At 43.3% G+C, this 27,911-nt stretch overlaps 1 long non-coding RNA gene and 1 pseudogene across 1 annotated transcript; one reads left to right on the forward strand and one right to left on the reverse strand.

The window, feature by feature from the left end:
- Positions 1 to 1,826: 1,826 nt before the first annotated feature.
- LOC102252952 lies at positions 1,827 to 19,962 on the forward strand. The gene is made up of 3 exons (XR_001359501.1): positions 1,827 to 1,987; positions 6,474 to 6,626; positions 12,481 to 19,962. It is a non-coding gene; the product is annotated as an uncharacterized LOC102252952 (long non-coding RNA).
- A 406-nt stretch (positions 19,963 to 20,368) lies between these two features.
- On the reverse strand, positions 20,369 to 27,534 carry LOC106723781 (annotated as a pseudogene).
- Positions 27,535 to 27,911: the final 377 nt, after the last annotated feature.

Here is a 27,911-nt window from a genome sequence, read left to right on the forward strand (position 1 = left end):
CCTGCCTCAGCCAGCAGTTCTTCCTTTGGGTCTGAGCTGCATCATCCTCCGAGCCTCCCTGACTCCGAGGGCCCCGCTGCACTGTTGTTTGTTCTCCTGTCCCTCTGTGCCTCTCTCAAGAGTGCTTATCTCTGTTGTGATGTCCTCCCAACTAAACAGGAGTTGGCTCAGCTGTTGTTTTGTTGCTGTTAATCCTCATCCAAGGATATTTGTCCATTGATTTTTAGAGAGAGTGAAAGGGAGGGGGAGAGACAAAGAGAGAGAAACATCCATGTGAGAGAGACACATCAGTTGGCTGCCTCCCACACGAGCCCCAACCAGAGCTGGGGATAGAGCCTGCAGCCGAGGTGCGGAAGCAAACCTGGGACCCTTCAGTCTGCGGACCAATGCTCTATCCACTGAACCAAACCGGTTAGGGCAGCTGTGCTCACTCTTTGACCCCAGCTTCACATCCCCTACCTGATGAGCAGTAGGGGGTCAGGAGATATTCAAGAGAAAGGAACCATCTATCAGTACCATCCATACACCTAGATGCGAGCCTCCCAGCCTCATCCTGAAGCACGGTTCTGATCACGTCGTTTCCTTGTGCCAAAACTTTCAAGAAGTCCCCATTTCCTGCAGGGTAAAATCCACACCCTTTATTTAGCCCTCCACAAGCTGGGCCATTGTATTTCTAAACTCCCACTTTTGACATGATACTGATTTTCTATCTAAATTATAACTATTTCATGTATATATCACCCACATAAGGTTGTAGTCAAGTCCTATATAGTGTCTAGCATGAGCCTTACATAGTAGGTACTCATAAAAATGTGTTAAATGTATGGAGGCTTATGTTAAATAATAGCATCTTTGTAAGTGAGGGTTTAATGGCAACCAATTTCCCTCTAGATGCTTAATTTATAGTAAAGTTTCTGTTTTGTTTGTTTTTAAATATATATATATGTATATAATTTATTTCAGAGAGGAATGGAGAAGGAGAGAGAGATAGAAATATCAATGATGAGAGAGAATCATTGATTGGTTGCCTCTTGCACGCCCCCCACTGGGGATTGAGCCTGCAACCCAGGCATGTGCCCTTGACCGGAATCAAACCCGGGACCCTTCAGTTCGCAGGCCAACGCTCTAGCCATTGAACCAAACCGCCTAGGACCTGTTTTTAAATATGTAACAAATGGCCAGTCAGCTGTCAACTCTCCTGTTCTTTTAAATATCTCTAAAGATGAGTGAATCTGAATTCAGTTCATATACGCTTGACCCTGGAACAACATGGGTTTGAACTGCACGGGTCCACTTATACACAGATTTGTTTTAACAAATGTTGTAATGTATTTTCTCTTCCTTATGATTCTTTATTTTTTCTCTAACTTACTTTATTGTAAGAATACAGTATATAATAAATATACAAAGTAAATGTTAATCAGTCGTTTATGTTGTCAGTAAGGCTTTAGGTCAATAGTAGGTATTTGTAAAGTTTGGGGGGAGTCAAAAGTTGTATGTGGATTTTCAACTGTGCAGGAGGCAGAGCCTCTAATTCCCAGGTTGTTCAAGAGTCAACTATACATTTGTAAAGACCTCATGGATCTTCTCTTACAAGGATACAGCATTACTTTGATACAGAATGCCAGAAAGTAAAGTAAAACAGATTCATGTAGCTTGTCATTTCCAGGGAAGACCGCCCAAATTAGTACTCTCTTCCACAAAGTGACCATGGGCCAGCGCACTTGTTTCCAGATGAGCATCACCTCCGCGCCTCCACTTAGGAGGTCAGACCCTGACTGCTATGGCTGGTTGCCATGACTCCTGCAATGAGAGCATAACCCTCACCTCCATTTCCTTCCAACAGGCCGATTTAAACTGCAATATTCAAGATGATGCCGGGGCTTTTTACTGTGTAACCAGTCAGTATGAGAGTTCTGAAAACATGACAGTCACCTGTTCCACCAAAGTTTGCTCCTTTGGGAAGCAAGTAGTAGAAAAAGTAGAGGTAAGTTGGCCTCTGTATCCTGGAACCTTCTTTCAGGGCCAGACTATTGCTGTCCTTTAAATCTTTCTGGGGTAGAGTTTTACCTTTTTTTTTTGGTGTCTCTTCCTTCTGACCCACCCCCCACCCCCATTACTTCTAAAAAGGCACAATGGTTTGAAAGCAACTGAAAGAAGGCCAGGAGGAAGTCCCACGCCAGCCCTCTTGACTGTTGAAGTTGGCCCTGCCTTCCCAGCCAGCAGTGTTTAGTCCCGCAGGAGGCCTCATTGGGGGTGGCCTTGTGTGGAAGCTGCCACCCATCAGACGAAGCCTTCCCACCCACCCCATGTCCAAGGGCACTCCCAGCCACAATGGCATGCGACTGATGGACACTGGCCTTCTAAACCCCGATACCCTCCGTTTGGTGGTGTTGCTTTTGCCATTTCTACCCCTTCCATTATATTGGTTTTAACCCATTGTGTGCCATACACGTCTGTAGATGCAAGCGGTGGACCTTCCCCACATGCTATGCATGTCCATAAAAAAGAAATGTTTTCCCTAAGTGGCAGCTTTAAAATCACTTTTCGTGAGAATTTTTGGCTGAAAATATTCAAGAACACCCAAATTATAAGATATTTATTTTTATAATAATCATTTCAAATTGATTTTTTAAATTAAATTGAAAATACTATGGCGTGTAGGGATGGTTTCTGTTTTGGACGTGTGGCAGTTAACTGGTTAAGTCTATTCTAGTACAAACTGAGACTAAATACCTATTTTTGGCTTTGTAATTTTAAGCTTCCATTTCTTTGAAAAAAATATATATGTTTGGTTGCTTAGTATGAATGATATTTGTAGTTGACATTCCATTTAAGGTTTTTTCAGCGTTTCTGCTCATCGCCCAGTGGATCCCTGTTCAGTGAGAAGCTTTTGTTTACAGCAGCCCTGGACCGACCTCGAAGGTCCAGGAGCCCACCTGACTGTGACAGAGACTTTATGCTGAGGCGAGAAAAAGAGGGAGGGAGGGAGGGAGGGAGGGAGAGAGAGAGAGAGAGAGAGAGAGAGAGAGAGAGAGATTGGGGAGTGAGAAGGAGGAAGGGTGGTTCATTTAAGCTTAGGGGTCATGAGCTTTACTAAACTGGTGGTAGTGGGAACCCAGTAAGATATTTTGAGTGGAACTTAGAAACTGACTGCATATTTAAGATTAAAGAGGAGGAAAAGTCAAAGGTCATACACTTTATCCTCGGAAGGACGGTGTTTTCGAGAGGAAATAGGGCACGATTACCAACCGATGCAAGGCTGAAATTTGGGAGACAGGTAAAGACTGAGACTATTAATTGGGAAGCCTAAGCATGAAGGATAAAGATGGGAATGGGGACTTAGCTGCAGAGAGAGAATAGCCAGAGCATAGAAATAAGGAGTCAGTTTGGGAGCAGCAGCCAGCCCTGCAGGGGTGGGAAGGGAGGCACACACAAAGGAGCAGAGGGCAAAAATAGAGGAGCGAGGAGGAAGCCGAGTCAGGGCAGTGTCTGGGAAGCTTGGGGAAGGGTGGGTGGGAAGGTGGCTCTGTAATGAGCCAAATCCGGATGGCCTAGAACCTGCTCACCTCCATCTCCTCTGAGGAGGAAGCAACGTTACCTGCCCGTGGTTGGGAACCTGGAAGGTCAGTGCTGGGCACTGCTACCCAATAGCCAGTTGTCAGGGCTTATCTGTAAGTGGACATCTTGCCTCGACAGGTGCATGTGAGAAAAAGTGAACCAGACAAGTTAGTTTCCCAGATTTCAAATTATTCCTCATGTGTCCTCAGATAACACACCCAAAGCTCTTCTTACTTAGTTCAGGGGCCAGGGAAAGGTTGCTTTTGACTGACGAAGTCTCAGGAATTTCCATGGAGAAGGTAGTATGAGTGTGGCAGGTGGAGTTTTATAATTAAACCTTTAACCCATTTAGAATGTATTTCCGTATTATATGTGTAAGGGGAGTCTGCTTATATTTTCTCCCAAATAGATAGGTATCTGTTGAAAACCACTTATTAAATGATTCATCCTTTTCCAACTGAATGGATCTGTGCCCTTAATGTTACCACATAAACTGGGCGCTGTCTCTGGCATCTCAATTCTCTCCACCCAGTATCTCCACATGTCCCAATGCCAGGCTTACTTCATTACAATGGCCTTGTGGTAGGTTCTGATATCTGCTGAGGAAGTTGGTTTCACCCATCTTCTTTTTATATATTTTCTAGGTTAGTAACCAGCATTCATTCTTCCAAGTAATGAGATTGTTTTAAAAATGTAAAGAGAAACAAAATCCTATTTGAGCAATCTAATTGTAATTGCATTTGATTTTGATATTATTTTGGGATAAATTGATATGTAATTGATATTCAATCTTTCCAATCAAGAGCCTATTTGTATTTCCATCTAATTTTATCTATTTTAATAAGAGTTTATAGTTTAGATATGTATAGATTTATTCCTTTCTGGATAGTATATATTTCTAAGTATTACAAAATTGGTTGAATACAATTTTCCATTTCTAGATTTTGATTACTAGAAGAGAGAAAAGTTCTTGGTTTTTATATATCTATTTTCTTTCAAAACATTTTGCCCCTCATTTATCTCTGGTCATTTTCCCCTAGATTCATGGGTTTTCTCTGTATATAATCTTATTGGCAGTTTTATTTTATCGCTTCTTTTCCAATTTTTATGCCAGTTTTTTAAATTATTATTTTCTCACCTTTTAGTTTGCTAAAACCTCCTACACAGTTGTAAAAAGAAATAGTGATCTATAAGTAATAGTGTCCTTGTATAGTTCCTGATGTTAGTAGACATGTTTTGGGTGTTTTTCCATGTAGGATATTTATTCTTGGTTTTTATAAATGGTCTTTATTTTACATTTAAGTGCTTTCTTTCTATAATTATTTTACTTAGGGTTTTTTTTATTAGTAGTAGCTGCAATATTTTATCGAATGCCTTTTCAGCAACTCTAACTATATGATTTTTCTCCCATTTGTTGACATCACAAGTTAACACGCATCCTGTGTGTGCACCACCACAGCATTCCTGAAGAAAGTCCTACTTTGGTTACATTGATTCACTCTATTTGCTGTTTTACATAGCATTTTTGCATCTTAGCCTGTGCTTTCTTTTTTTTATCTCTTTATCAAATTTCGGTATTGAATGTATATTAGTTTCATAAAATAAGTGGGACACCTCCCTTTTTCAATAACATTGAAAATAACTATTCTTTAAAGGTTACATGGAACTTGGCTGTGAAACCATCTGGTCTTTGTACCCTTTTCAGCGGTATATCTCTAAACAACTTCTTAGTCATTTCCACAGTCACCGACCAGTTGAAGTTTTCTACTTAAAAGGAATCGGTATTAGCAATTTGTATTTTGCTAGGAAGGCACCCTACCCTCTAGGTTTTCTCTGCTATTTTTGCTCTTGGAATTATGTGAAGTAACCTTATAAATCTTCTAATCTCACTGTAATTGTGGTTTTGTCTCTTTTATTTTTTCTCCTTAAGCTTGTGAAGAGTTTATTTTATTTAGTCTTTTTTTTTTAAAGAACCAGTTTTTATATTTATTCTGTCTGCATTTTTAATTTTGATTATATTGATTTGCACTTTTATCTTTATTAATTTCCTACTCCTGGTTTCTTTTGCTTTTGCTGTGGTTTTGGTTTGCTGTGTGAGGTTGTAATTTTTTAAAGATGTGCATTTAGTTCTGAACTTGTTCATCTTTCATGATGAAGATGTGAAGCTGCTTCATTAAGTTTCCTCCACTGGAGCTTCATCGCATCCCGTAGTTTTGATGTATTTTCCTTTTCATTACTCTTTGGATAGTTTGTAATTTTCTTTTTAATTCCTTTTTGATCCAAGGTTATCCAGGAGTGTGTTTCTTATTTCTGAGTGCTTCAGTGGGATCTTTCAACTGCATACACACAATTATTTCTTTTCTTTTCTTTTAAATTAAAGGCATAAATAACTAACAGTCAGGGGCTCATGGTGAGTGTGAAGCAGTTTTTCCTCAAGTAGTGAAATTAGCTGAATTGGCTGTTGGCCTGTGAGGCCTTATCACAGTAAAGAAGGACTGTCTTTGGGCTCTTTGAAGACTTGGGAAAGGCTGGTGCTGCTCTTACAGATCTCTGGGTAGAGAATCACAAAGTAGGTGGATATATTGCCTTCTGACCTTTGCTCAGAAGGACTTACACAACTCTTCTTTACAGCTATCATCTCTCCTTTCTTTTTTTTAATGAAACTGACATCATTACCAACTGCGCTAACAAAGCACCTTCCAATTTTTTATTTCCAGAAAAATAATGAATTCTGAGTCCGGCATTATGTTTGGATACTGGATTTTTAAAAATTAAGTAAACGGCATAAATAGTACTGTGTATAGCAGACATTTCATGTTGAAAAAATACAATGCTTTTATAAGCAGTAATACCTTTTTCATGTATGTTGAGGTCAAAAGTGTAAAAATGCTCAAATCCTTTTTCCCTCACAGACGGAGTATGCAAGGTTTGAGAATGGCCGATTTGTATACCGAATAAACCGCTCCCCGATGTGTGAATATATGATCAACTTCATCCACAAGCTCAAACACTTACCAGAGAAATATATGATGAATAGTGTTTTGGAAAACTTCACAATTTTATTGGTAACTGTTTTGTCTCTTCCCTGTTTTGGCAGACTCAGCCCTGAGGCTGGTGGGGAAAGGCTGGGACGGGGTTGGGGGGAGAGTCCTGGGAGGCACCGGGGCCTGGGCCAAGGCAACTGACCAGGTTGTTGGGTTGGGCCCCGGGTAGTCAATCAGCAGTTGAACCCACATATTCATAGGGTAAACCTGGCCTTGGTTTGGGCTCAAGTCTGTAGAAGAGAAGGGCTCTCATCTGGCGGGGGTTTGTAATCTTGACAGAATTGGAATTCAGGAAGGTCATAAAAAGTGAGGGACCTAGGTTCTCAATTCTGGCTACACATTAGAAAGACCTGGAGAAAGACCTTGGTATCTAATATCCTGATACAAAGACTGTAAACTGTGTCCATTGAATCAGGATCTCTGCGGATAGGACCCAGGCATATGTATTTTTTTAAAGTTCCCCAGGTAATTCCAGCATTAGCCATGTTTGAGTCTTGGCAGCAACAGGAGGCAAAAGCTGAGTTAGGAGGTTTGTAATTCGAACAAACCTTGATTCGTTTCCTGGAGGATTTGCAAGGCCTTATAAGAAGTAGCGTACATTAAGACAGCAAAATATGAGCTCTCAGTATTAGAAGGAATGTAAGTTTGACTAGAATGCCATAACCAGGAAGGGTTGGAAATATTCTCCAGAGGCTAAAATGTATGATCAAAACGTAATGGGCAGCTAAAGAAAAAGAAAAAAAAATGGTGCTCAGTGTCCACAATGGGAAAACTTTCTGGTTCTGCTGGGCAGTGCTGTGTGGGAGTTTTTCCCCTTAATATTTAACTTTAAAACAAATTTCTCATGGAGGTTTCATTGGGGGACTTGGGAACGTTATTACAAATAGTGTTGTCCTCAAAATATACCTCTAAAATATATACAGTAATGGGTTTCATATGGCTCATTTTAAAAAATATAACATTCCTTAAACTGAAGGAAAAATGCCCAAACAAAACTTGGTGGGAAGAATTTTACTGAAAGGGGCAGCAAGACAATGTTGTGGTCAAATGGCCTGCTTTGTGACTAGGATCAAGGACTAGAACACCAAGAGCAGGAATTCTTTACCTGGGGTTTTTGGATTCACTCAGCCCGTTGTTCTCAGGCACTGGTGGGCTGGGAAATAAAAAGCTCTACCTCAACACCCCCCGAAAACCCTGATTGCAAATATGCCCTCCACGGGCAATTTCAAGCTACCAGTGGTTGTCCAGCTCATGAAAGTCCTTAATATTTCACAATGACTTTCAGCAGCCAGTAGGAGCCAGTTCCCTCACACCAATGTAAAAAAATAAATAAAAAATTTCAAATGCTGAGGGGTAAGCCCCGCGTCAAGGAATAACATCAGAATCCCCAGGTAGTTGTGCACAGAGGGTTGAAATCCCTGCTCTAAGGGACTGGCCAATGAGCCAATTTTCATTTATTCTGCAGAGAGAACCTCAGTGGACTCTTAAGTGCGTCCAGGTCCCTCTGAAATTTAGAAACTATCAATCTGGGGGGAAATTTGGAAAACATGCTCCTTAGTAACTAGTCTTCATTGGTATCCTTTGGTGAACATTGAGCAGTTCAAGGTTTCAAGTGCTGGCAGGTCCTTGTCATATAGGTACTCCCTTGTATTTAAGAACAGATCACCTTAGTGCTCAGCTGAGCAGAAGGTGAGTGTGGCATCCTGCTGTGGACATGCAATAGCCTCAGGAATTAACCACAACTCTGGGTAGATGGTCACTTTGCCTCTCTTGGAAGGAGTTTTAGCTATTTTTTGAAAACCACGAAATGCTGTGTGATTCAGCATTTTAAAGAACATGTGCTCAGTCCCTAAAACCCTACCTCACGGAGCATAGCCGAGAACAATGTGCCTGGAAAAATTAAAAGCATCTATTACCCATAAAACCTGTGTAACTGTATTAGTCATGCTCCCTTAGCGCATGTGGCTTCATGCAGCATAGACGGCTGGAGAACGCACCATGTTCAATTAATTTCAAAAGGTATCCTCAAGCAACTGCGTAAATTCCTCCGATATGCAGAATGAGTAGCTATCAATAAATATCTGCTCGAATACTATTGTAGCTTTAGAAAAGCTGAAAGTAAGCCAGCACTCCTGGGTTATGAGAACAGTCATCTCATTGATTACAGGAGCAAGAGTACCTTTCCGCTTTTTCTCAGGGTCAGGGTAGGGTCACAGTCGGGGTAGGGTCACAGCTGCTGGACGCCGTTGTCGGGGTTTTACTAGGTACCTTGGACACGAAACCTGTGTCAACAGAACCATTAGACCCGACGGCCTGGTGGGCTAGACTGTCTGATTTCATCAGGATTATTTGGGAATTGAGGTGAACCTGTAGATGCGGGCCTTAGGGACAGCAGACAGACGGAGGAAGACGGCAGGTGAACCATAGGCCAAGTCTTCCTGTCTTCTTTTGAGTTCGTATTCAGAAATACAGGTGGCTAGAAACTTTTTTTTCTTTCCTCCTTTTGAATCTTAATCATGAAGCCTAAATAGGATATATTCTTCCATAGAAAATTTGCAAGAAGGGAGGCTACATCACAGGTGTTCCAGGCACGTGTTAAACCTTTTGTAAATGTTACAAAATGAAATTCTCAGTGCAGAATTCTGAGGTCATTTTTATTACCATTTTATGAATAAGGAATGTTAGGTCCACCTTAACACGTTAGGTCACAGAGCCAGTGATAGACATACACTAACACAGGAATTGATGGAAAGAACACTTTGCAGAATATTTCACAATCATGGAATCAGAAGACTTGGGTTTAAGAGCCAGCTCTATTTTATGACCTGGAGCAGTGATAGCGAACCTATGACACGTGTGTCAGAGGTGACACGCGAAGTCATTTTTTTGGTTGATTTTTCTTTGTTAAAGGGCATTTAAATATATAAAATAAATATTAAAAATATAAGTCTTTGTTTTACTATGGTTGCAAATATCAAAAAATTTCTATATGTGACACGGCACCAGAGTTAAGTTAGGGTTTTTCAAAATGCTGACACGCCGAGTTCAAAAGGTTCGCCATCACTGACCTGGGGTAAAGTCTCTCCACCTCAATTTCCTCCTCCTTTGACAACCAACATGCTGAAATCTGCACTCTCCACCTCAAGGGTTATTGAGGATGTTTTCATTCATTCAGCTGAACTCCGGAGAGATTGTACTAGCTGCCGGAATACAGTGCAGATAAGAGTTCACACTGTTCCACAGTAAATCGTGGCCTGGTGGAGAAAAGAGGCAGGTACATAATTGATTGCAATACAAGGTCATCATGGCTGTAGTTACACTTGAGAAACAGGCACTTCGGAAGTACAAGATAGTTTACCTGAGCAGGTACCTGTAGTTGGGGTGAGGTGGGGAATCCTCGGGAATGTTAAAAGATAGTGTTTAAGTTGCCTTGATGGATAAACAGACATTTTTCAGATTTACCAAGAAAAAAATGGCCATTTCATGGGTGCGTAGTTAAGTGTCAGGTTCTAGGATTTGGTGAACTGGACAGGGGAGGCAGCCATCCTGGAGTCAGGTGAAGGAGGCAGGCATTCCCCAAGTAATCACCAAATGAATGTAAACTAAACAGTGGCTGGTGGCTGCCCAGCTAGGTGCATGGTGCCAAGGAGGCACGTATAGTTCTGGAGGTCACAGACGGCTTCCCTAAGGAAGAAGCAGTTGAAAGATAGCTGCTGGATGAACAGGCAGAGGGTCGGGAAGGATACTGCAGAGAGGCAGGCAGGCGGAGCAGGTCGAACTGAAAATAGGGTCGTGTGGCTGAGAGGGAGGGGAGCACGGAGCAGTGAGCTGGCTGGGGAGGAAAGGCCAGACTGGGCAGGGGCTCCTCCACCTAGGAGGATGAGAACAGGTTTTCTCTTTATCCTAAAGTTCAAAGTTTAAAAGAGGCCATCAAGGTTTTTTTGTTTTGTTGAGAGAGAGAGAGAGAGAGAGAGAGAAAGAGAGAGAGAGAGCCATTGTTTGTTGTTCCACCTATATATGCATTCATTGGTTAATTCTGAATGTGCCCAGAGTGCTCGATCCCGAAACCTAGGTGTATCGGGACAGTGCTCTAACCAACTGAGCCACCTGGCCAGGGTCAAATCAGGGTTAAGCAAGAGTGTGTTGTTGTCAGATTTCTGTTTCTTACGAGGGTTTTGTAGCTGCTGTGTGCCGATGGGTCTCGGCCAGGCAAGGGTGGCTCCTGGGGGAGGAGTCCAGGTGAGTTTGCTGGTACCTTGGTGGTGGAGAAGGGGATGGATTCAAGAACTATTCAGGAGTAAATGCAGCAGGACATGGCATTTGTTGGGTATGGTGACAAGGGAGAGAGAGGTTTCAAGGATGAAAGAACTACCTGCTTGCAGTATTTGATCTGTGAGGGAAGCAGCAGGAATCAAGACTAGAAAAGCATGTGGGTACCAGTATTGAAAAACATATTTATTGCCCACAAAAAAAACAAATGTAGATAATCCGTTACTGTGTCAGTTGTCTAGAGCAGCATGATATGACGGCTAAGAAAAAGGTCTTCAGCATTAGAAGATCTGGATTCCTTAGTTGGCAATTGTGTGTCCTTAAATAGATTCCTTGTCTGTCAGAGGAGGAGGGATATAGCACCTGCTCATAGAATTCTGTTATATCACACGAGACAATACGTGTAAAGCATTTAATACGGAGTACATGTGTACTAAGTAGTTGATATATGTTGGCTATTATTATGTGACTTTTCATTCATCCAGCAAATATTTATTAAATGACTATTGTGTGCCAAGTTAGTTACTGGGGAATGTGGTCCCTGTTCTTCAAGAACTTGCAGCCCACTGGATGTGATGGGCATTTTTTAAAAATCATACAAATCTTTATGTACTTACAGATGGTATAGACTGCTGTGATAGGAAAATTACAAATCCTGTGAAACTTTATTCTTTAGTCAGGGACCATACACTTAGAGGCCTGAACCGTAAGGGAAACTAAATGGGCGAGGCAGCCTGATACCTAGGGGGGAATGAGACCCACGGCAAACTGGACGAGGCTCTCAAATTCAAAATCTTTGAAAACACTGAGCTGGACTAACGAAACACTCATGTAACAGAGTCAGAGAAGCATTTTGAAGAGGAAAGTTGGGTTAGATTTGCTTTTAGAAAGTTTCTTCTGAGAGTGGCATGGGGGATGGAGAGAGTGAGGAGAGGAGTGAGGTAGGGTCCAGTGGGGAGGGCTGCCATGATCTGGGCTAGAGGACTCAAGGTCTGAACGGAGGCTGAGAGTGGGCGTGAGGAGGAGAGAGATGGGCTGGAGCCACTCGACTCAAGAGGGGAGGCAGATATTCCAAAATACATTTTGAAAAGTAAAGCCTCCATAAATTAAAAGAAGGATCATTTGACATGATGCTACCACTGTTCCAGGCACTGCTGGTTAAAAGTGGCGAGCACGGCACTCACGAAACATATCTATCATTGGCTATCATGAAAGAAATTTAATAAAAGTTTAGGAATAAGATAGGAGACAGTTCTTAGGATAAATGACTGCCTCATGGGACAGGATTGTAGGAAATTGTTGTAAAGAAATCAACTTCCGCCCACCCCCTCACCCCCAAAGCTCACACTAATTCTCTGGTCTCTCTGGGGCTCAGATTACGTGTGAGACCCTTTCTGTAAGGTCCTTCCTACATACGGCAACCCGGATGGGTTTCAAATCCAACCCACAATATCCTGAATTCCTGCTAGAGGGGCAGCGTGAGGCTGTTGGACTTTAGACTGTTCCTCTCCAAGGAAATCAGAGTCATCACAGCACAGGTGGAATATGCTTTCATCCATGTGGTGTTTTTATTTATATATGTGTATATATACTTTTTTTTTAACAGGTGGTTACAAACAGGGATACACAAGAAACTCTCCTCTGCATGGCCTGTGTATTTGAAGTTTCAAATAGTGAACATGGAGCACAGCATCATATTTACAGGCTTGTAAAGGACTGAACATGGTTATTTATATATATAGATATCTGTATATACACACACACATATGTGCACACACACACACTCTCCATTTTCGAACGACTGACTGTAAACCTCCCCATGCAGGGGTGGTGCCCTGGCCCTGCGGTCACCCTACTTTTCTAAGTCCTGTTTGAGTGAAGTCATTTTTCCATGTGTTCATACTATCATCGTAGCTGTGAAGTTCTGGTACAGTTGTAAAAAGAGAAATCGAGTTGTTCCTCTGTGTCCCTCAGATCTGCAGCCCACAGTTCCTCGGGAAAGGTGAACCCTAGAACCCGTCTCTGCCCACAGAGGCCTGTTTCTAATTGTGGTAAAAAATATTCAGACAGAGCATTTGCCGTGGGACATTTACAGCCTTTATACAAATGTATTTAGTTCTTTCTTTTTTTTCCAACATAAAATTCTTGTTTTAAGATACAAGTAAAATTAATCTTTAAATATAAATGTAAATTTAGTATACAACACTAAGAATCTTTAGACTTATCTTTGTAACTAATTAGGGTGGAAGTTATGAAAGAATGTAATTCACTAAATTATTTTTTAAATGAAACTTTTATTTCATTTTGAAACCAAATGTTAAAATAATAGCCTTAAGAAATGCTTGGTAGAAATATCCTAATGAGAAAAATTTGTACTTTTTTCACAAGGTTAAAACTAATCTCCTAATCCATTAAACGCTTGAACAGGTATTACAAAGGAAGAAAACTTCACCCCTTATCCTTAACATATATAGTATATTTAAAAATATAAAATTGTATTGTTACTAATGTGATGATTGATTATTTAATGAAAAAGAAAAGATGGCTCTTTTTGCAATAAGTAGATAAATACTGAAAATCTAAACTTACAATGTTTATAGTCTTGTGTGTGCAGTTATATTTTATATGGACAACCAAATTTTTTTATTAAGATGAGTATTTGAACCACTGAAATTTAATAACAAAAAATTTTAATTGGCATGAATACTGCACTGTGAGCTACAAAGTATAGAAAATCCTGTGGCTGGGGAAAAATTGCATCAACCAAACAAGGAAAAGGCTCATCAGTTTTAGCATCTCTGCTCCCTTGAAATTGGCAAGCATCCTCACTAGCCTGTGGATAAATTGTTTATTTCTGGTGATCCAATAGGCCTATTAACCTGCTATAACTATATGTATATGTATGTGTTTGTGAATACATATACATATATAGCTATTCATCACGTATTTATTGAACACCTAGTTAGTGCCACTAAGTTTGCTAGGTACTGATATGTATGTATATTTCAATCTGTCTCTATAGATCTAGATATATTCTCTAAGGACATCCATTTTCTTCTCTCTCAATAAGTCACAGTTCTTGTTTGACCGAGGTTTAAGAGGCCCACCTTATTTATCTCTGACCTTTCAAGCAGGCTCATGTAGGAGGTTCTCTTTTCAGGAGAGATTCAACTGATCAACCCAGATATTCCAAAGCGTGGCCCAGGCAGACTTGGTGTGATGTAGCCACATGCATCTCTTTCCACCAGGCTTCGTTGGTAAACACCCACAAGAACACACCCCCAACTTCCCAGAAGAAAGTGACATTTCTGTAAATGTTGGGAACATGCTAACACAACAGAATGTGAAATAAGTTTTCTAAGATGTGAAACATATCAAGACTTTTTCATCAAGCCAGAAAATAACAGCTTTGTTCTGCCCCATCAAGTAACTTATATACCCCCTCCCTGTCTCCCTGTCCGCTCTGACCCTGCTTGCACACTGGTTAGGATCTGGTGGTCTTGAGCATGAGGGTGTGCCGGGCTGGTGACCGGCAGAACACTGGGCCACACCTGGCCTCTTCCAAACTCATCACTGGTTCACTGGAAGACCAGAGGAGAAAGTGAAAAACCTTCCCCATTTGGAGTGCACACCCCTTAAGGAAACCAGTAGGAGGGTGCCCATCTTCTCTCCCCTGCTTCCCAGTGGGCCCTTGAAGGATTGCCCCCGTTGTCTGCTCTTCCTTCGGGTCGTCAGCCCAAGCATTGAAACTTCTTCTGTTGGTCATCCATCCGAGGGATGTTGCTTTTGCTCCTGCCTCTTGTATTTTCCCTCAAGGGAACCAACCCCCACTCTTATAAGAGCAGGACCCCAGAACTAAAGGCGTGCACATGTTGCACGTGGCTTAAAGCCAGGTCATCCCAGAGCTCCAGGGAGAGAGGTAGCAAAATGGACCCCAGGAGACCCGCTAGAGGGTAGTTCTGTTGGTTGCAGAGAAGGGCATCCCTGGTCACCGACTCCGGATCAGGCCAGGCCTCTGCTGCTTCACTGCCAGGGTCCTCCTCCGAACCCTTTTGTAGTTGAATTTGGGGGGCTTACATAAACAATCCTGAGGCTTACTTTTTGCTCTTAAATCTTTCTGCTTATATCTTTTGCTCTGAGATGCTTTAAAGTTATTTCTTGTCTTATTCTTCTCAAGTTTTCTCCAGGGCAGATCTTTCCCTATCGTATCCACAGGACTGGTCACCCAGACCCTCGGCCCTCTCTCCATCTCTCCCAGATTAGACCCTGGGGTGGCATTTGTGTAAGATCTAATCTGAGTCTGTCTTTGGTCTTTTGCCCTTCATGGCCGTCCTCTCCCTCTGTTGGAAAGCTCGCTGCACCGCAAAGCAGTCTTTCCAGAGCATGGCCCTCACTGCTCTCTCCCCTGGTGACTCTCTGCTGCCAGGTGTGATTCAGAGACATTGCGTGCTTTCTCTTTGGACAATTGGAGGCCAAATTGTCACTCCTAAGCAGGGGGTAGCTGAGGAACCAGCTGCTGGTCTGTTGCCATTCTTTTCCGCCTACGAAAAATCATGACTTCTTCAAAAACATGTCCCAGGATTCCAGAATGTCCAAACTGCCCGAGACCAGTGTCAACCTCAACATTGTTGACGTTTCATACCAGGTAATCCTTTATCCTTTATTGTGCAGGGGTGTCCTGTGCGTAGAGGAGGTGTTGCAGCACCCCTGGCCTCTGCTCACTAGGTACCAGTAGCACCTCTTCCCTCAGTTGTCACAACCCAGAATGTCTTCAGCCATCACCAATGCCCCATGGGCACAGAGTCACCCCTAATTGAGAATCACTGCCCTAAACTTCACAGGTCCCACATACCATATTTTACCCTGCGATAATATCTCTCCTTGTGTCAGATGTCAGGAGGCAGGTAGAAATATTATACAAGTGACATTGTGTCCATGCTTCTTCCCGTTTCAGAACTTCTATTTCACACGTCTCTTTTACCACAAGCATTTATGCTTCTACTATTGGTCACCCATCTTAGGGATGTTGCTTCTGTCTCTTGCATTCTTTCCCTCCTGCCGGGGGAAGCTGGGAACAGCTGGTCACGATCATCCCAGCAATCAAAGAGCATTTCTAATTTGATCTTCAATCCTTAGTTTACCGGATTTAAAAGACACACAGCTATTTTCATTATTTCTCATAAGCTTGTGGGTCTCATTATCAAACCTTCCATCGTTTGGGTAGATTTCCTCTGGTCTTCTGCTTTTCTGCCTGTTTGTATCTGCAGAAGCTTTGGGAACGTGTCTTTTCACCTTCAGGGATGGAGGAGAGGGGATCCATTCCGGGAGGGGGCTGATAGAAGTTCTTGTTTATTGAGCTAAAGGAGAGCACAGTCTACTCTCCTTCACTGTGTGGATGAGGAAGTTGAGGCTCAGCGTTGCCAGTGACAGGTTAAGAGTGAGGCTCTCACACTCCTGCCACTTACTCCTCGGCCTCTTCTGGTGGAAGTTGTTCCTCTTTGGTGCTCATGCTTAAATGACCCCCACAGACGTGTGGACGGGGTCCCTTCAGAAGAGAGGGAGAGGAAGAAACCCGCTGCCAGAGCCACAGCATTGTCCCCAGGCGGCAGCTGCTTCCCATGTGGGCAGGTCAGACAAGACCCTGATGGGGTAGTCGGAGGTCACCACAAGCAGATAGGCAAGCTGATGAGCCTTTTTGCTTCCTCTGAGTTCAGTTCCCCTGCCACAGGCTCAAAGTTCCCATTGCTAAGCATCCCGGCAGCCAAGTCCCGCACTCAGGCCAGCTAAAGCGCAGGCCCCGTTCCAAGCACTTGGTAGGCAAGTCCCCAGGCGACTTGAAAACCCAAGTCTTTAGGTTTCAATACTGTAGTGGCTTCAGCAGTTTGTTTTTGTATAACCATAAATCACTTCAGTCACGAGACGACAGTCAGTTTTACAAACCAGGTACATATCATTGGTATGATTTTGTATATGCTCTGGTACACTGCCCCTGTCCTAACGAAGGGAGAACCAGTCTCGTTGGTCCGTGTTCTCACCGGTGACCTTGAGAGGACATGTCTGCACCGCTCACGTCTTTATGTTGCTGTGTCTGCGGCAAAGCCCTCTCGTTTCTGAAAAGCCTTAAATCTTTGAGATGTCGCGTGAAGGGTGTGCAGTGCAAAAGGCTGCCTCGGAACTGTGAGCCCTTTTGTAAGCTGGAAGCATTTCTCTTACTACTGTTACTCTTTTTAGGAAGTTTTAAATTCAGAGCTGCCAAAGCGTTCCAGTAAGCAGTGCCTTAGTGATACATTAGTCGCGCCACCAGCCTTGTCTTACACCTGTTCTCAGTGCCCATTGACTAATTGGCCCCATGTTTAAAACAGAACAAGCAAAAATTGTTTCCCTTTTGTTTATTAAGCCCATTTTTCTCCAGTTCTACAAGAAACTGACTACTTGGTCTACAATCGGAAACTGAACGTAAGTCAGTCCTCTGACCAGACTCTCAAATGTAGATACCAAAACGAAAGGTTTTTGCAACTTCATAGTTGACTATGAAAAGCAAATTGTACTTTTTAATGTTGCCTTTTAAATTCACGACCAAATACTTAGCTATTTGTGAGTCTTCTGCACTCCAGCATGAAAGTGCCTTTGGTTTGAGATTCCAGCTTAGAAAAGTGCTGCCATAATAACGATCACTTGTAGAGAGACCAAAAATATATTGAGATCACCGTAATGCCTTTGGTTTACCGGGATGAGTAACCAGCCACAGGCCTCTGTCCGCAAGAGCACGACGTGGACCCCGCCTGCTGGGAGTCTGCCTGCCGTGGGAGAGCCCCTGCCACCGCCCACCAGGAGCACGCTGCTGCAGGAGCGACCCAGAAACTGCTGTGTTTGTGTGTGCCAATGACCCTGGTGTCATCTCCACTCGCCACCCAGCCCTGCACCCCCGTGAGGGAGCATCCACACCAACAGCAGACTCTCGGCCAGCGGATAGATTCCGTGTTCCGTCTCTTCGGAGGCTTTCTTGTCCATTCAGACGACCGTGCGCACTTGTGTGTTTTACACAACGATACCATTTTGCAAGTTGGAAGCCTCAAACTGAGATGACAGTGCAGAACAAAAGTGAGTTAGGGTCATGACAAGTGAAGTGTTCTTAGGGCAAAAATATTGACTCCAAGTGTCTTGTCTGAGAAACTTCCAAAGAGCACCATTCACAATTCGGCGTTTTCAAAGAAGGTTCCAGCCCTCAAAGGGGCCATATTGGCTTTTATCAAAACCTTGTGTACATTGGGAAAGCTGATAGAGGTGAGGAAGAGGAGGGAGAAGGACAAGAAGGCAAACACACTAGCCAAACAGGGAAAAAAGATGTTTCTTTATCAGTCTAGACTTAAAAATGACATCAGACGTCTTTGAAAGTTAGCCTCTGAACTCTCAATGCATGTGTTCTGTCTGTCTCTGCCTGGTGTCTTTAAGAATATACCCTCTCTGGGCTCCGAAATTTCAGGAGTGCTTTCTTTCCACCAAGTTGTGAGTATTTCTAGAAATTTCTACAAGGAGAAAATCAAATGAAAAGGAAAATTACTCACCACAAATTCTAGCTAGCTGCTTGAATTCAGGCCTCCCTGTCATTGTACTTACACCAACAGCCTGGAAGAAGTTAGTCAAATCCCCGTTCCCTCTTCTCAAGTGTCACTGCGCTTTGTTTGGCAATAGTTTTCTCTCAGAAACTCATTGCTTAGACTGTTCAGAATGAAGGTTTTGTGCTTAAAATGTATTGCATCGCAAGGGATAGTGTCACCGAAGTCATGCACCATTAAATAAGATGAAATATTTGTATTTATTGTCCAACTTCTTAAGCCGTAACTTGCTTAATTCTCTGTGAATCTGCATTTGCGTTGAGTCAATCACGTGCCACACTACATGTTAGTATTTGAAACGGCATTCATGATCCCCCCTCATTCATCCTTCAATGGGGTCCGATTCCAGTGGGTCCCACCGGTCCGGTTGGCCCTCTTTCCTCTGGCTCCCGCCACGAGATCATTTCCCCTTCCCCTTTCTCTAAGAGAAGGTGAAAGAATCGAGGCATAAATCAATTGGAAACCAGTCTCTGATTTCCTTTCCTTTTTTTTGCATCAGCCATTTTTGTGTGATTAGTTTCACTGTGTAAATTAGGTACTAACTGCACTTCTTTAAAAACAATCTCCCTGTTACCTCCTTGAAAGATTCACTTCTGTAGGCCTTTCTTCAATAGGCTCATGACTGCAGATAAAGAAAAGCTAAAAACAAAAACAGTACGTGCCTGAAAAACAACAACAAAAACATTTTTGTAACATTGAAAAAAAGAAACCTGAATAGCCTTTAATTCTTTAATATGCTTACATGTTATGTAAATCGGTTTTTGCCACGTGTGTTTGTTCACATTCTAAATGACTTAATGGGATTCTCACAGTCTGTGTCTTCATGTCACGTGTATAAAATGGGCTTGTGACGTAAGCGTTTCATCTGGTCAGTGGTCCCTTTGATATTGTACTGCTGCTGGGAGTGGGCTGTGGAACCTGCCTTCGGTGCTAAGGTTCCTCTTGGGGAGATCGAAGAGATTGGGGGGTGGGGGTGGACAAATTCTCACACACATTTTCTTAACCTATTTGCAGAAACTCTGAAAAGGCGTTTGGTTAAACCTCTTGGCAGTACAGTATTCTCGTATTTGTTAATGTCTGTGTTTAGGTACTGGTACCTTTTTGTTTAAAAATGTTCTAAGTGTTGGCTTTAAAGTGAATTTATCTTTAGTATGATAGTTATATGAAAATTATAGGGTTTGTGTGCAGAGAATTTTTTTATAAAGTGCTTTGTAAAAAAAACAAAAATGTATTCTAGCTTTCGCGGTACATATGTGTGATAACTTTAATATCCATGACAGTTAAGTGCAATTATTTCATCACTCTAAAAATGCTATTTTTGTGTCAGTTCCTGCAGGTGTTTTCATGTCTTTGCAAAGTGACACATTTTGATGCCTTCTTGATAAAGTGGTAGACATTTTGTAGCTTTCTAGAAACTTTGTATTCATACAGTATCAATGAAAAATAAAGAAAATGAAAGTGTGGGTCACCTTTTTTATCTGCAAAAGTGTATGTTGTTGAAAATGAACTATGCTTTCTGTGTTGTGGGTGCTCATAGGAAGGACGGAGAGGAGAAGGTTGAGACCACACGTCCTTGACAGTGCCCACCAGGCTCAGTATTGGGATGTCAGGTGTTACGTCTAGCCAGGTTTCTTTTTTTAAAAAAAAAAATATGTTTTTATTGATTTGAGAGAGAGAGAGGAAGGGAGAAGATAGAGAGAAACATCCATTGACTACCTCCTGCACACCCCCTACTGGGGGTCAGAGCCCGCAACCCGGGCATGTGCCCTGACCAGGAAATGAACCATGACCTCTTGCTTCCTAGGTTGACACTCAACCCCTGAGCCATACTGGCTGGACTAACCATGTTACTTTTTTTTTTTTCCAACAGAGGTCAGCTTTTATTGAATGTGTTACAAAAGAGGTTTAGTCAAAAAAACCAAAGTCTATGTCATCATCAGACTCCTCAGATTCTTCTTTCTTTGCTTCCACTTCTTTCTCAGCTGGGGCAGCAGCGGTGGAGGGGCAGGACCTCCTGCTGGGGCAGCAGTAGCTGCAGGGGCAGGTCCACCAGCCCCTACATTGCAGATGAGACTCCCAATGTTGACATTGGCCAGAGCCTTTGCAAATGTTGGCCGCAAAGGTTCAACATTTACACCAGCTGCTTTAATGAAGGCATTGATCTTATCCTCTGTCACCGTCACTCCATCGTCATGTAGGACAAGGGCCGAGTAGATGCAGGTGAGCTACGAGCACCTTACCAGCAGCTGGGGAAAGGGGCTGGCCATGTTCCTTTAAAACATCTACAAGTCAGTCCATCTGTCTGCCTGTCTCTTGCTTCAATAAAATTGACATAAGTTTTGCAAAAGAGCTCATCTGTGGATCCCAGGCAACCCTGAGAAACCCTGTCCCATGTTCCATGGTACCAGAGCAGGGCCTTGAAGAACCGAAAGGCACACCAGCTCAGCCATTGAGCATTTGTTATTTGTTGTTGTGAACCCAACTTGCTGGGCGTATGCCAGGAGCCAGGGGCAGAGCAGACAGTGGGGCACAGAGGTAAATACAGCATGGCTCTTGCCTGCCTGGTGCTTAATTCTCAGTAGTTGGGCTACATGTTGCGCTCTAACCCTGGGTCCTGTCCTCAGCGTCACCATGGGATTTGTGATTCAGGCGTGTAACACACATGTATAAGGACACCCTGGCTTTACTGAGTTTTGACTATATGCTGAGCAGTGGGCCAAATGTATTGGTCTGAAGTGTGTATGTTGTTTCTTTCGATTTTCAGAATAGTCCCAATGACAGTGACATTACTACTCCCAAACTGAGGCTCTGAAAGGATAGGTCATCCGAAGTCATGACTAGAGAGGGGTGGAGCTTCAGTAGGCCACCCTGACTCTTCAGCCTGGACTCCTGGCCCCTGCATTTGGGCTCACGAGATTCTGTGGAAGCAGGCTGGGGTGAAATCTGGATGGAGGAAGGGGACGACTTTCTTAAACAAAGATGACCTTGGGCTGTTGACAGTGGGACCAAATAAATGCATCCTGGGATCCTAAAGGATCCTCAGGGGAGTCTTGCTTCTCCCCATTTCTTTGAAATCTCAAGGGAAAGCCTGCCTCAAGTCCTGAGAGGCACTGATGGGAGTGGGAACAGAGAAGAAATAACATTCCAGCTCCTTTGAAGAGACACTTTCAGCAAGCCACTGAGAGGCATGCGGCTGTCCAGTGTGCTGCCTGGGGCAGAGGGAGGGGGCTGTGGAGCCTTCGGCCGAGGCCTTATTACAGGGAAGACACCTTCATACGCACTAGTCACTATTTCCTTTAACCCACATGCTGCTGAGTAAAGAAACAATTTCCTATAAGGAAACTGAGGCCCAGAGAGGGGTCATAAAAGCTGGTAAGTGGCCAGAATTTAGAGCTGGTAGACTTCCTGCCTTGCCATCCTGGCTCCGGCACTGGCTGCGTGGCACCTTCCCCTCCAGCTCTTCCGCTAAAGCACAGTGCTTCCATCCTTCGAAGGCATCCTTTCTTAGAACCCGTGGTTCCAGCCATCTGAGTTCAGCAAAGAGAGAGACAGCCTCGGCAAACTAACATCATTGAGTAGAGACACTGAAGGAGGGAAGGGAAGGGTGCGTAAAGCCTTCTAGTGAAACTAGAACAGGCACCTTGGCGGGGAACCCTGGCCATTTCCTCCTGCCTCACTGCCACAGGGGACTAAAAAGCACAACTACTAACTTACTAAACGCCAAACTCGCTGTTGGGTAGTCAGTGAGCAACTGATACCATCCCAGTAAAGCACAGTGTTCTATAGGCCTGTGAAGCCACAGACTTTCTCAAGCTGCCTTGGAAAACACTTCCCTGTTTAATGCCCACGCGTCATGTTAGTCTAAGTCAGTGGTCGGCAAACCGCGGCTCGCGAGCCACATGCGGCTCTTTGGCCCCTTGAGTGTGGCTCTTCCACAAAATACCACGTGCGGGCGCACACGTACAGTGCGAAGTTGACTTAAAACTTTAAAGTTTACTAAGTTAATTTTAGGGAACATTGTGGAGTGAAAGAAGATGTAGTGTCGAGGATTGAGAAAGGTATGTTGAGATGGTTTGGACATATAGAGAGGATGAACGAAAGGAGATAGACGAAACAAGTATACAAGACGAGTGTGGATGGGAGAGTTGGAAGGGGTCGACCTCAGCGAACGTACCTCAATCAGATTGAGGACGTTTTAGCAAAGGCCAGCTTAGGAGTACCCTAATTAAGTTAATAACAATGTACCTACCTATATAGTTTAAGTTTAAAAAATTTGGCTCTCAAAAGAAATTTCAATCATACTGTTGATATTTGGCTCTGTTGACTAATGAATTTGCCGACCACTGGTCTAGGTGGTAACCAGCAAATAGGCTGCATTTTCTTCAAGCAACAGTCTCCCACTTGCTTTGGCCCCCAAGAAGCTCAGACTTAAAAGTTGTGCTCTGTACTTACGATAAGGATCAAACTAAAATATAAAGGCACAGGATGATCAAAAACAAAGGATAAAAACTAGACGTGCAAAACACCAAAAGCAAGCCCATGTAGCTATATTATTCTTACACTAGTGTAGCTCAAGGAAGAAATCATTACTGGAGTTCATGAGGATTCCTTCAAAATATGACAAGACCCCATAGATGATTTCAACAATGTGCTGTTCTAATTTACAAAATACAAAGTAATGAATCCAACAATTGGAGACTCTACATTGTTTTCAAGCACACATGGAATTTTTATATAATATTGACTGTCTGAGGCCCAGGGTCTGGAACTGTGGCCTGTGGGCTAAATCTGGCCTGATGCTTGTTTTTGTAAATAAATTTTTATTGAAATAGCCACTACTGTTTGCCTACTTATTGCCGTGGCTGTTTTCATGCTACAATAGCAGAGTTAATTAGTTGTAATAGACTCTATAGCCTACAAAACCTAAAATAATTACTACTTGGTCCTTTTTTTTTTTTTTTTTAATTACTAACTCCCATCCTAAGCCAAAAGGCAAGGTCTTGCTTACAATAATCTTACGATATCTGGCTTTCCCTTTCCCAGTGTGTAGATGTATAGAAACTCTGGCAAGTGGCTGTAGGTCCTTTAGATGGCCTGTGGCAGAGTATCCTTCCCCAGGTGTCCCAGCCTCCCCTTTGATCAATGGGCTCTGGGTCTAAGAAAAGACTTAGATCTGGGAAGGGTGAGTGATGGGCGGTGATTTTTTATTGCAGCAGCTGGTGTCTGCTCATCATATTTTATGATGAAAACAGCCAAGGGACATTTTTGATGGGTACCCATCTATCTTGCTCCTGTCTCACCATAGTCTACTAGTTATCTCACAGATCCCTTGGTCGCCATTTCTTGCTACCCATCATGGTAATTGTTATTGTGCCTTTGACAGCTAACTGCTGCCACCTTGGCTCTGCTCTTTCAGAATCCATCATTTCCATTCACACAAGAGAACCCAATTCCATGTCACTATGCCCTGCCATTAACCTTGGCTTGCGAGCCACCACTGAGTGTCTTAGCTGGTGCCCCATTCACTATTGTTTGAGTGAAGGAAGTGTCTTCTTGTTCTTCTAGGGCACATAGTCAGGAGGTGGGTCATCCCCGTAGCATTGCCTCTGAGCCTTCTGAGTCCTGCCTCAGTTTCCTGCCGAGACAATGCCAGACCTCCACTTTATTTATTCTAGACCATCATTCCCTCCAAGCTTGCAGAAGCCATTTAGCAGCACATGGTCTGGCTGACACAGGACCAACCCCAGTTGTCTTTGCCTGGATATTAAATCCTGAGTTGTGAAGGTGTGTGTTTCGTGCCATTGAGTCAGCTCCGACTCCTGGTGACCCTGTGAATGAGCGATGTCCACATTGTCCTGTCCTCAACAGCCTTGCTCAGCTCCTGTGGGCTCATGCCTACAGCTTCTTTTATGGAGTCAATCCCTCTCATATTTGGTCTTCCTCTTTTTCTGCTGCTTTCTATTTTTCCCAGCATTATTATCTCTTCCGAAGAACCCTGCCTTCTCATGAAATGCCAGAAGTAGGACAGTTTCCCCGCCCCCGCCTTCCAGAAAAGAAATCTGCATGGCCAGTAAACGTATGAAAAGATACTTAACTCCATTAGTCATCAGGGGAATGAAAGTTCAAAACCACAATGAGAGTTGCCCAACAGATGTAAAAATTTAAAATCTGATACTGCCAATGTGGGTAAAGATGTGGAGCATGGAGCTTTCATACTTGCTGGTGGAAGTAAATTGGCACAATCCCTTTAGAAAACAATCCAGAGTTACCTAAAAGGTGAACATATTTATAACCTATAACAACAAAATTTATACACAGGTTTGTTTCTTGCACAGGTGCTCCGGGGACTTGTCCAGGAATGCTATGCCTCATTGGCCTGAACCAGCAACAAAAGAATTAAAATATAAATGGACTCATTTACATAATCAACCATGATATGAGCAAAAGAACACTTGAAATATGTACCAATGAGGCTGTGATTTTTTTTCATTTCACTTACTTTTTCTCCAACTTTATTGAGGTATAATTTATAATACAGTAAAATTCATTCTCAGTGCATAATTTGTTGAGTTCGGGCAATTGTAAATAGTTACATAATTACACCAATAATCAAGATAGGGAACATATTCATCACCCCAAAAGTTTCCCATACCCCTTTGCACTTAATCCCCTCCCCTGACTTTCAACCTCAGCAAGCTCAGGTCTGCTTTCTGTGCCTATGAGATTTAGCCTTTTGGAGAACTTAAGTAGAATCATACAGCATATAGTTCTTTGTATTTGATTCTTTTTACTTAGCATAACAGCTTTTCACTTGAGAACGGGTCCCCTTCTTCTGGCTCTTCATATACTAGGTAATTTTAGATTGAGTATATTATTCATGTTGATGTGGAGATTCTCTATTCTGATATTTTTCTCTAATGGGTTATTTCATTTCATTTTAGCGAGCATTTTTCTTGACTGAACTCTAACTCTGTTTCTTGGGTGGAGGCTCCAATCTCTTCCAGACCCTTTGGTCTTTAGCTGAGGTGCTGTGTGTCTGTTCTGTGTATGCATGGTCCAGCGGTCAGCCAGAGGCCTGAGCAGATAGAATTTGGCGAACCCCTCTCTGGCTTCCTCCCTTCCAGGACTCCCTCACATCCCTTTGGCAGCTGTAGTCACCCTGGACTCAATGTTCTATTTTCATGGACCCAAAATATGGCCTTTTCCCCCAGCACCACCACTGGCCCATACAATATGGCTGCACCTGACCCCTGGCTAAAAGCAGCAGAAATGGGGCCTCGTTTTCTGTAAATTCTCTCTCATGTCTGGAGAGCGACATCCCACCAAAATCTACCTGCTTCTGTTCACTTCCCAGTGCTTCCATTTTTGTTACGTCTATTCAGTAAAATCTTTTTTTAAAATATATTTTTATTGATTTCAGAGAGAAATGGAGAGGGAGAGAGAGAGAAACATCAATGATGAGAGAGAATCATCGATTGGCTGCCTCCTGCACACCCCCCAGTGGGGATTGAGCCCACAACCCAGGCATGTGCCCTTGACCGGAATTGAACCTGGGATCCTTCAGTCCACAGGCTGACGCTCTATCCACGGAGCCAAACAAGCCAGGGCTATTCAGTAAAATCTTATTCACATATTACTGTAAACAGAAGGCTAACTATGATGTTTTGAGGGCAAATATTAAGATGCTCAGTTTTTAACAGATTTTTTTTTAAATATATTTTTTATTCAGAGAGGAAGGGAGAGGGTGAAAGGGATAGAAACATCAATGATGAAAGAGAATCATTTATGCTCAGTTTTTAACAGATTTTTAAAAAATATATTTTTTATTCAGAGAGGAAAGGAGAGGGTGAAAGGGATAGAAACATCAGTGATGAAAGAGAATCATTGATCAGCTGCCTCATGCAAAACCCCTACTGGGGATCTAAGCCCACCACCCAGGCATATGTCCTGACTGGGAATCGAACTGGTGGCCTCCTGGTTCATAGGCCGATGCTCAACCACTGAGCAACGCCAGCCAGGCAAGATGCTCATATCTTTTTTAAGGTTTTAAGTTCTTGTATGGCCTTCTCAAATTCTGCTGTGAAATCAATATGACATCTAGTGGCTTGGTAAAGCAAGTTAGGAGTGGTTTTAATCCGTTACATCTGGATTTGGGGCTTCCAATCTCTGGAGGTGGAGTGGAGGTCAGTGTAACAACATTTTAATATTTGATGTTTAAGAAACATTTATTGGAAAGCAGTAACAACTAATAAAGATCTTGACTTCAATCTGCTCATTAACAAGCAAGCAAGCAAGAGGGAGGGAGGGAAAGAGATGAAAAGGGAAAGGAAGGAAAGAGGAAAGAAAGGGAAGAAAAAGGGAGAAGCATGCAGCGAAGAGAGGAAAGCAGAGTAGAGGAGAAACGAGGAGAAGGGGTGATGGCGAGGACATTCCAGGAACAGGAAGCGACACGGATCCCAGAATTAGGAAGTAACCTGACAGAACAAGGAAAAGGGAGTAGCAGGAAATGTGGTTTGCTAAGTGGTCTGGCCTGAGAGAGACCCTTCATGTCATGGGGCAGAATTTAGCTTTTATCCACTAGGCATCTGGCCATGTGAGTTTGTACTCATCAAGCGTGTCTCTGCTCAGACGCATTCCCTGCCTTCCACCCCCTCTGCAATGCAGGGGGACCCACCCCTGTTGCTTGTCCTCGGTCAGCTGCTCCAATCAGCTGGGTGTGGCACGAATCACTGGTAGGTGATTGAGGGTGGAAAGTCGGGAGGAGCCAGGGCTTTGCCCTCCGTCTCTTTCCATTTCAGGAAGAGCAGGGGCTGTTTCCTTCATGGCTCTAGCTCCTATGTGAGGGACCCACAGGGTCCCAGCTTCTCCCAGTGATCTGGCCCGTGGATCTGGGAACACCACCTTATCCTTTTGCATCTCATCCTAAAAGTGGGAGCGGCTTCCTGTTCCTGTTCATCTTGGGCTTTAGCTTCTCCCACCGTCACCGTGAAACCATCTCCTTGCATCCAGTGCCCTTTGTTGGAAGCACTTGGAGTGCTTTCCATCTCCTCATTAGTGCCTAAGACACCTCTTCACTGCTCTGGCTTCCCTGGGAAGGGCTTTTCCCCCAGATACTCCTCGCACCTGCTCTATTCCTCGCCTCTGCGCATGGGGATGCACTGAATTGCCGGTGAGCGGGCGACAGCAATTGCTCCACATTCTCACTTAGGTGCATCTCTCCGGGTGGGTGGAATTCGAGAGTGAAGTTTAGCACACTCTTTATTATAGGTCAGCGCTGTCCTTCAATATAGCCTGTTCTGTAACCAAATTGACCTTGGAATCTCCATCTGTCTAACTCCTGAGTCTGAATTGGTTCCCAGGACGTGGCATGCTTTTCCTCCCCTCCCTCAAATTCCGACAGGAAGCAGGGGAGAGGTGAGAT

This window comes from Myotis brandtii, unplaced genomic scaffold, assembly GCF_000412655.1.
Source record: "Myotis brandtii unplaced genomic scaffold, ASM41265v1 scaffold642, whole genome shotgun sequence".
Lineage (NCBI taxonomy): Eukaryota > Metazoa > Chordata > Mammalia > Chiroptera > Vespertilionidae > Myotis > Myotis brandtii.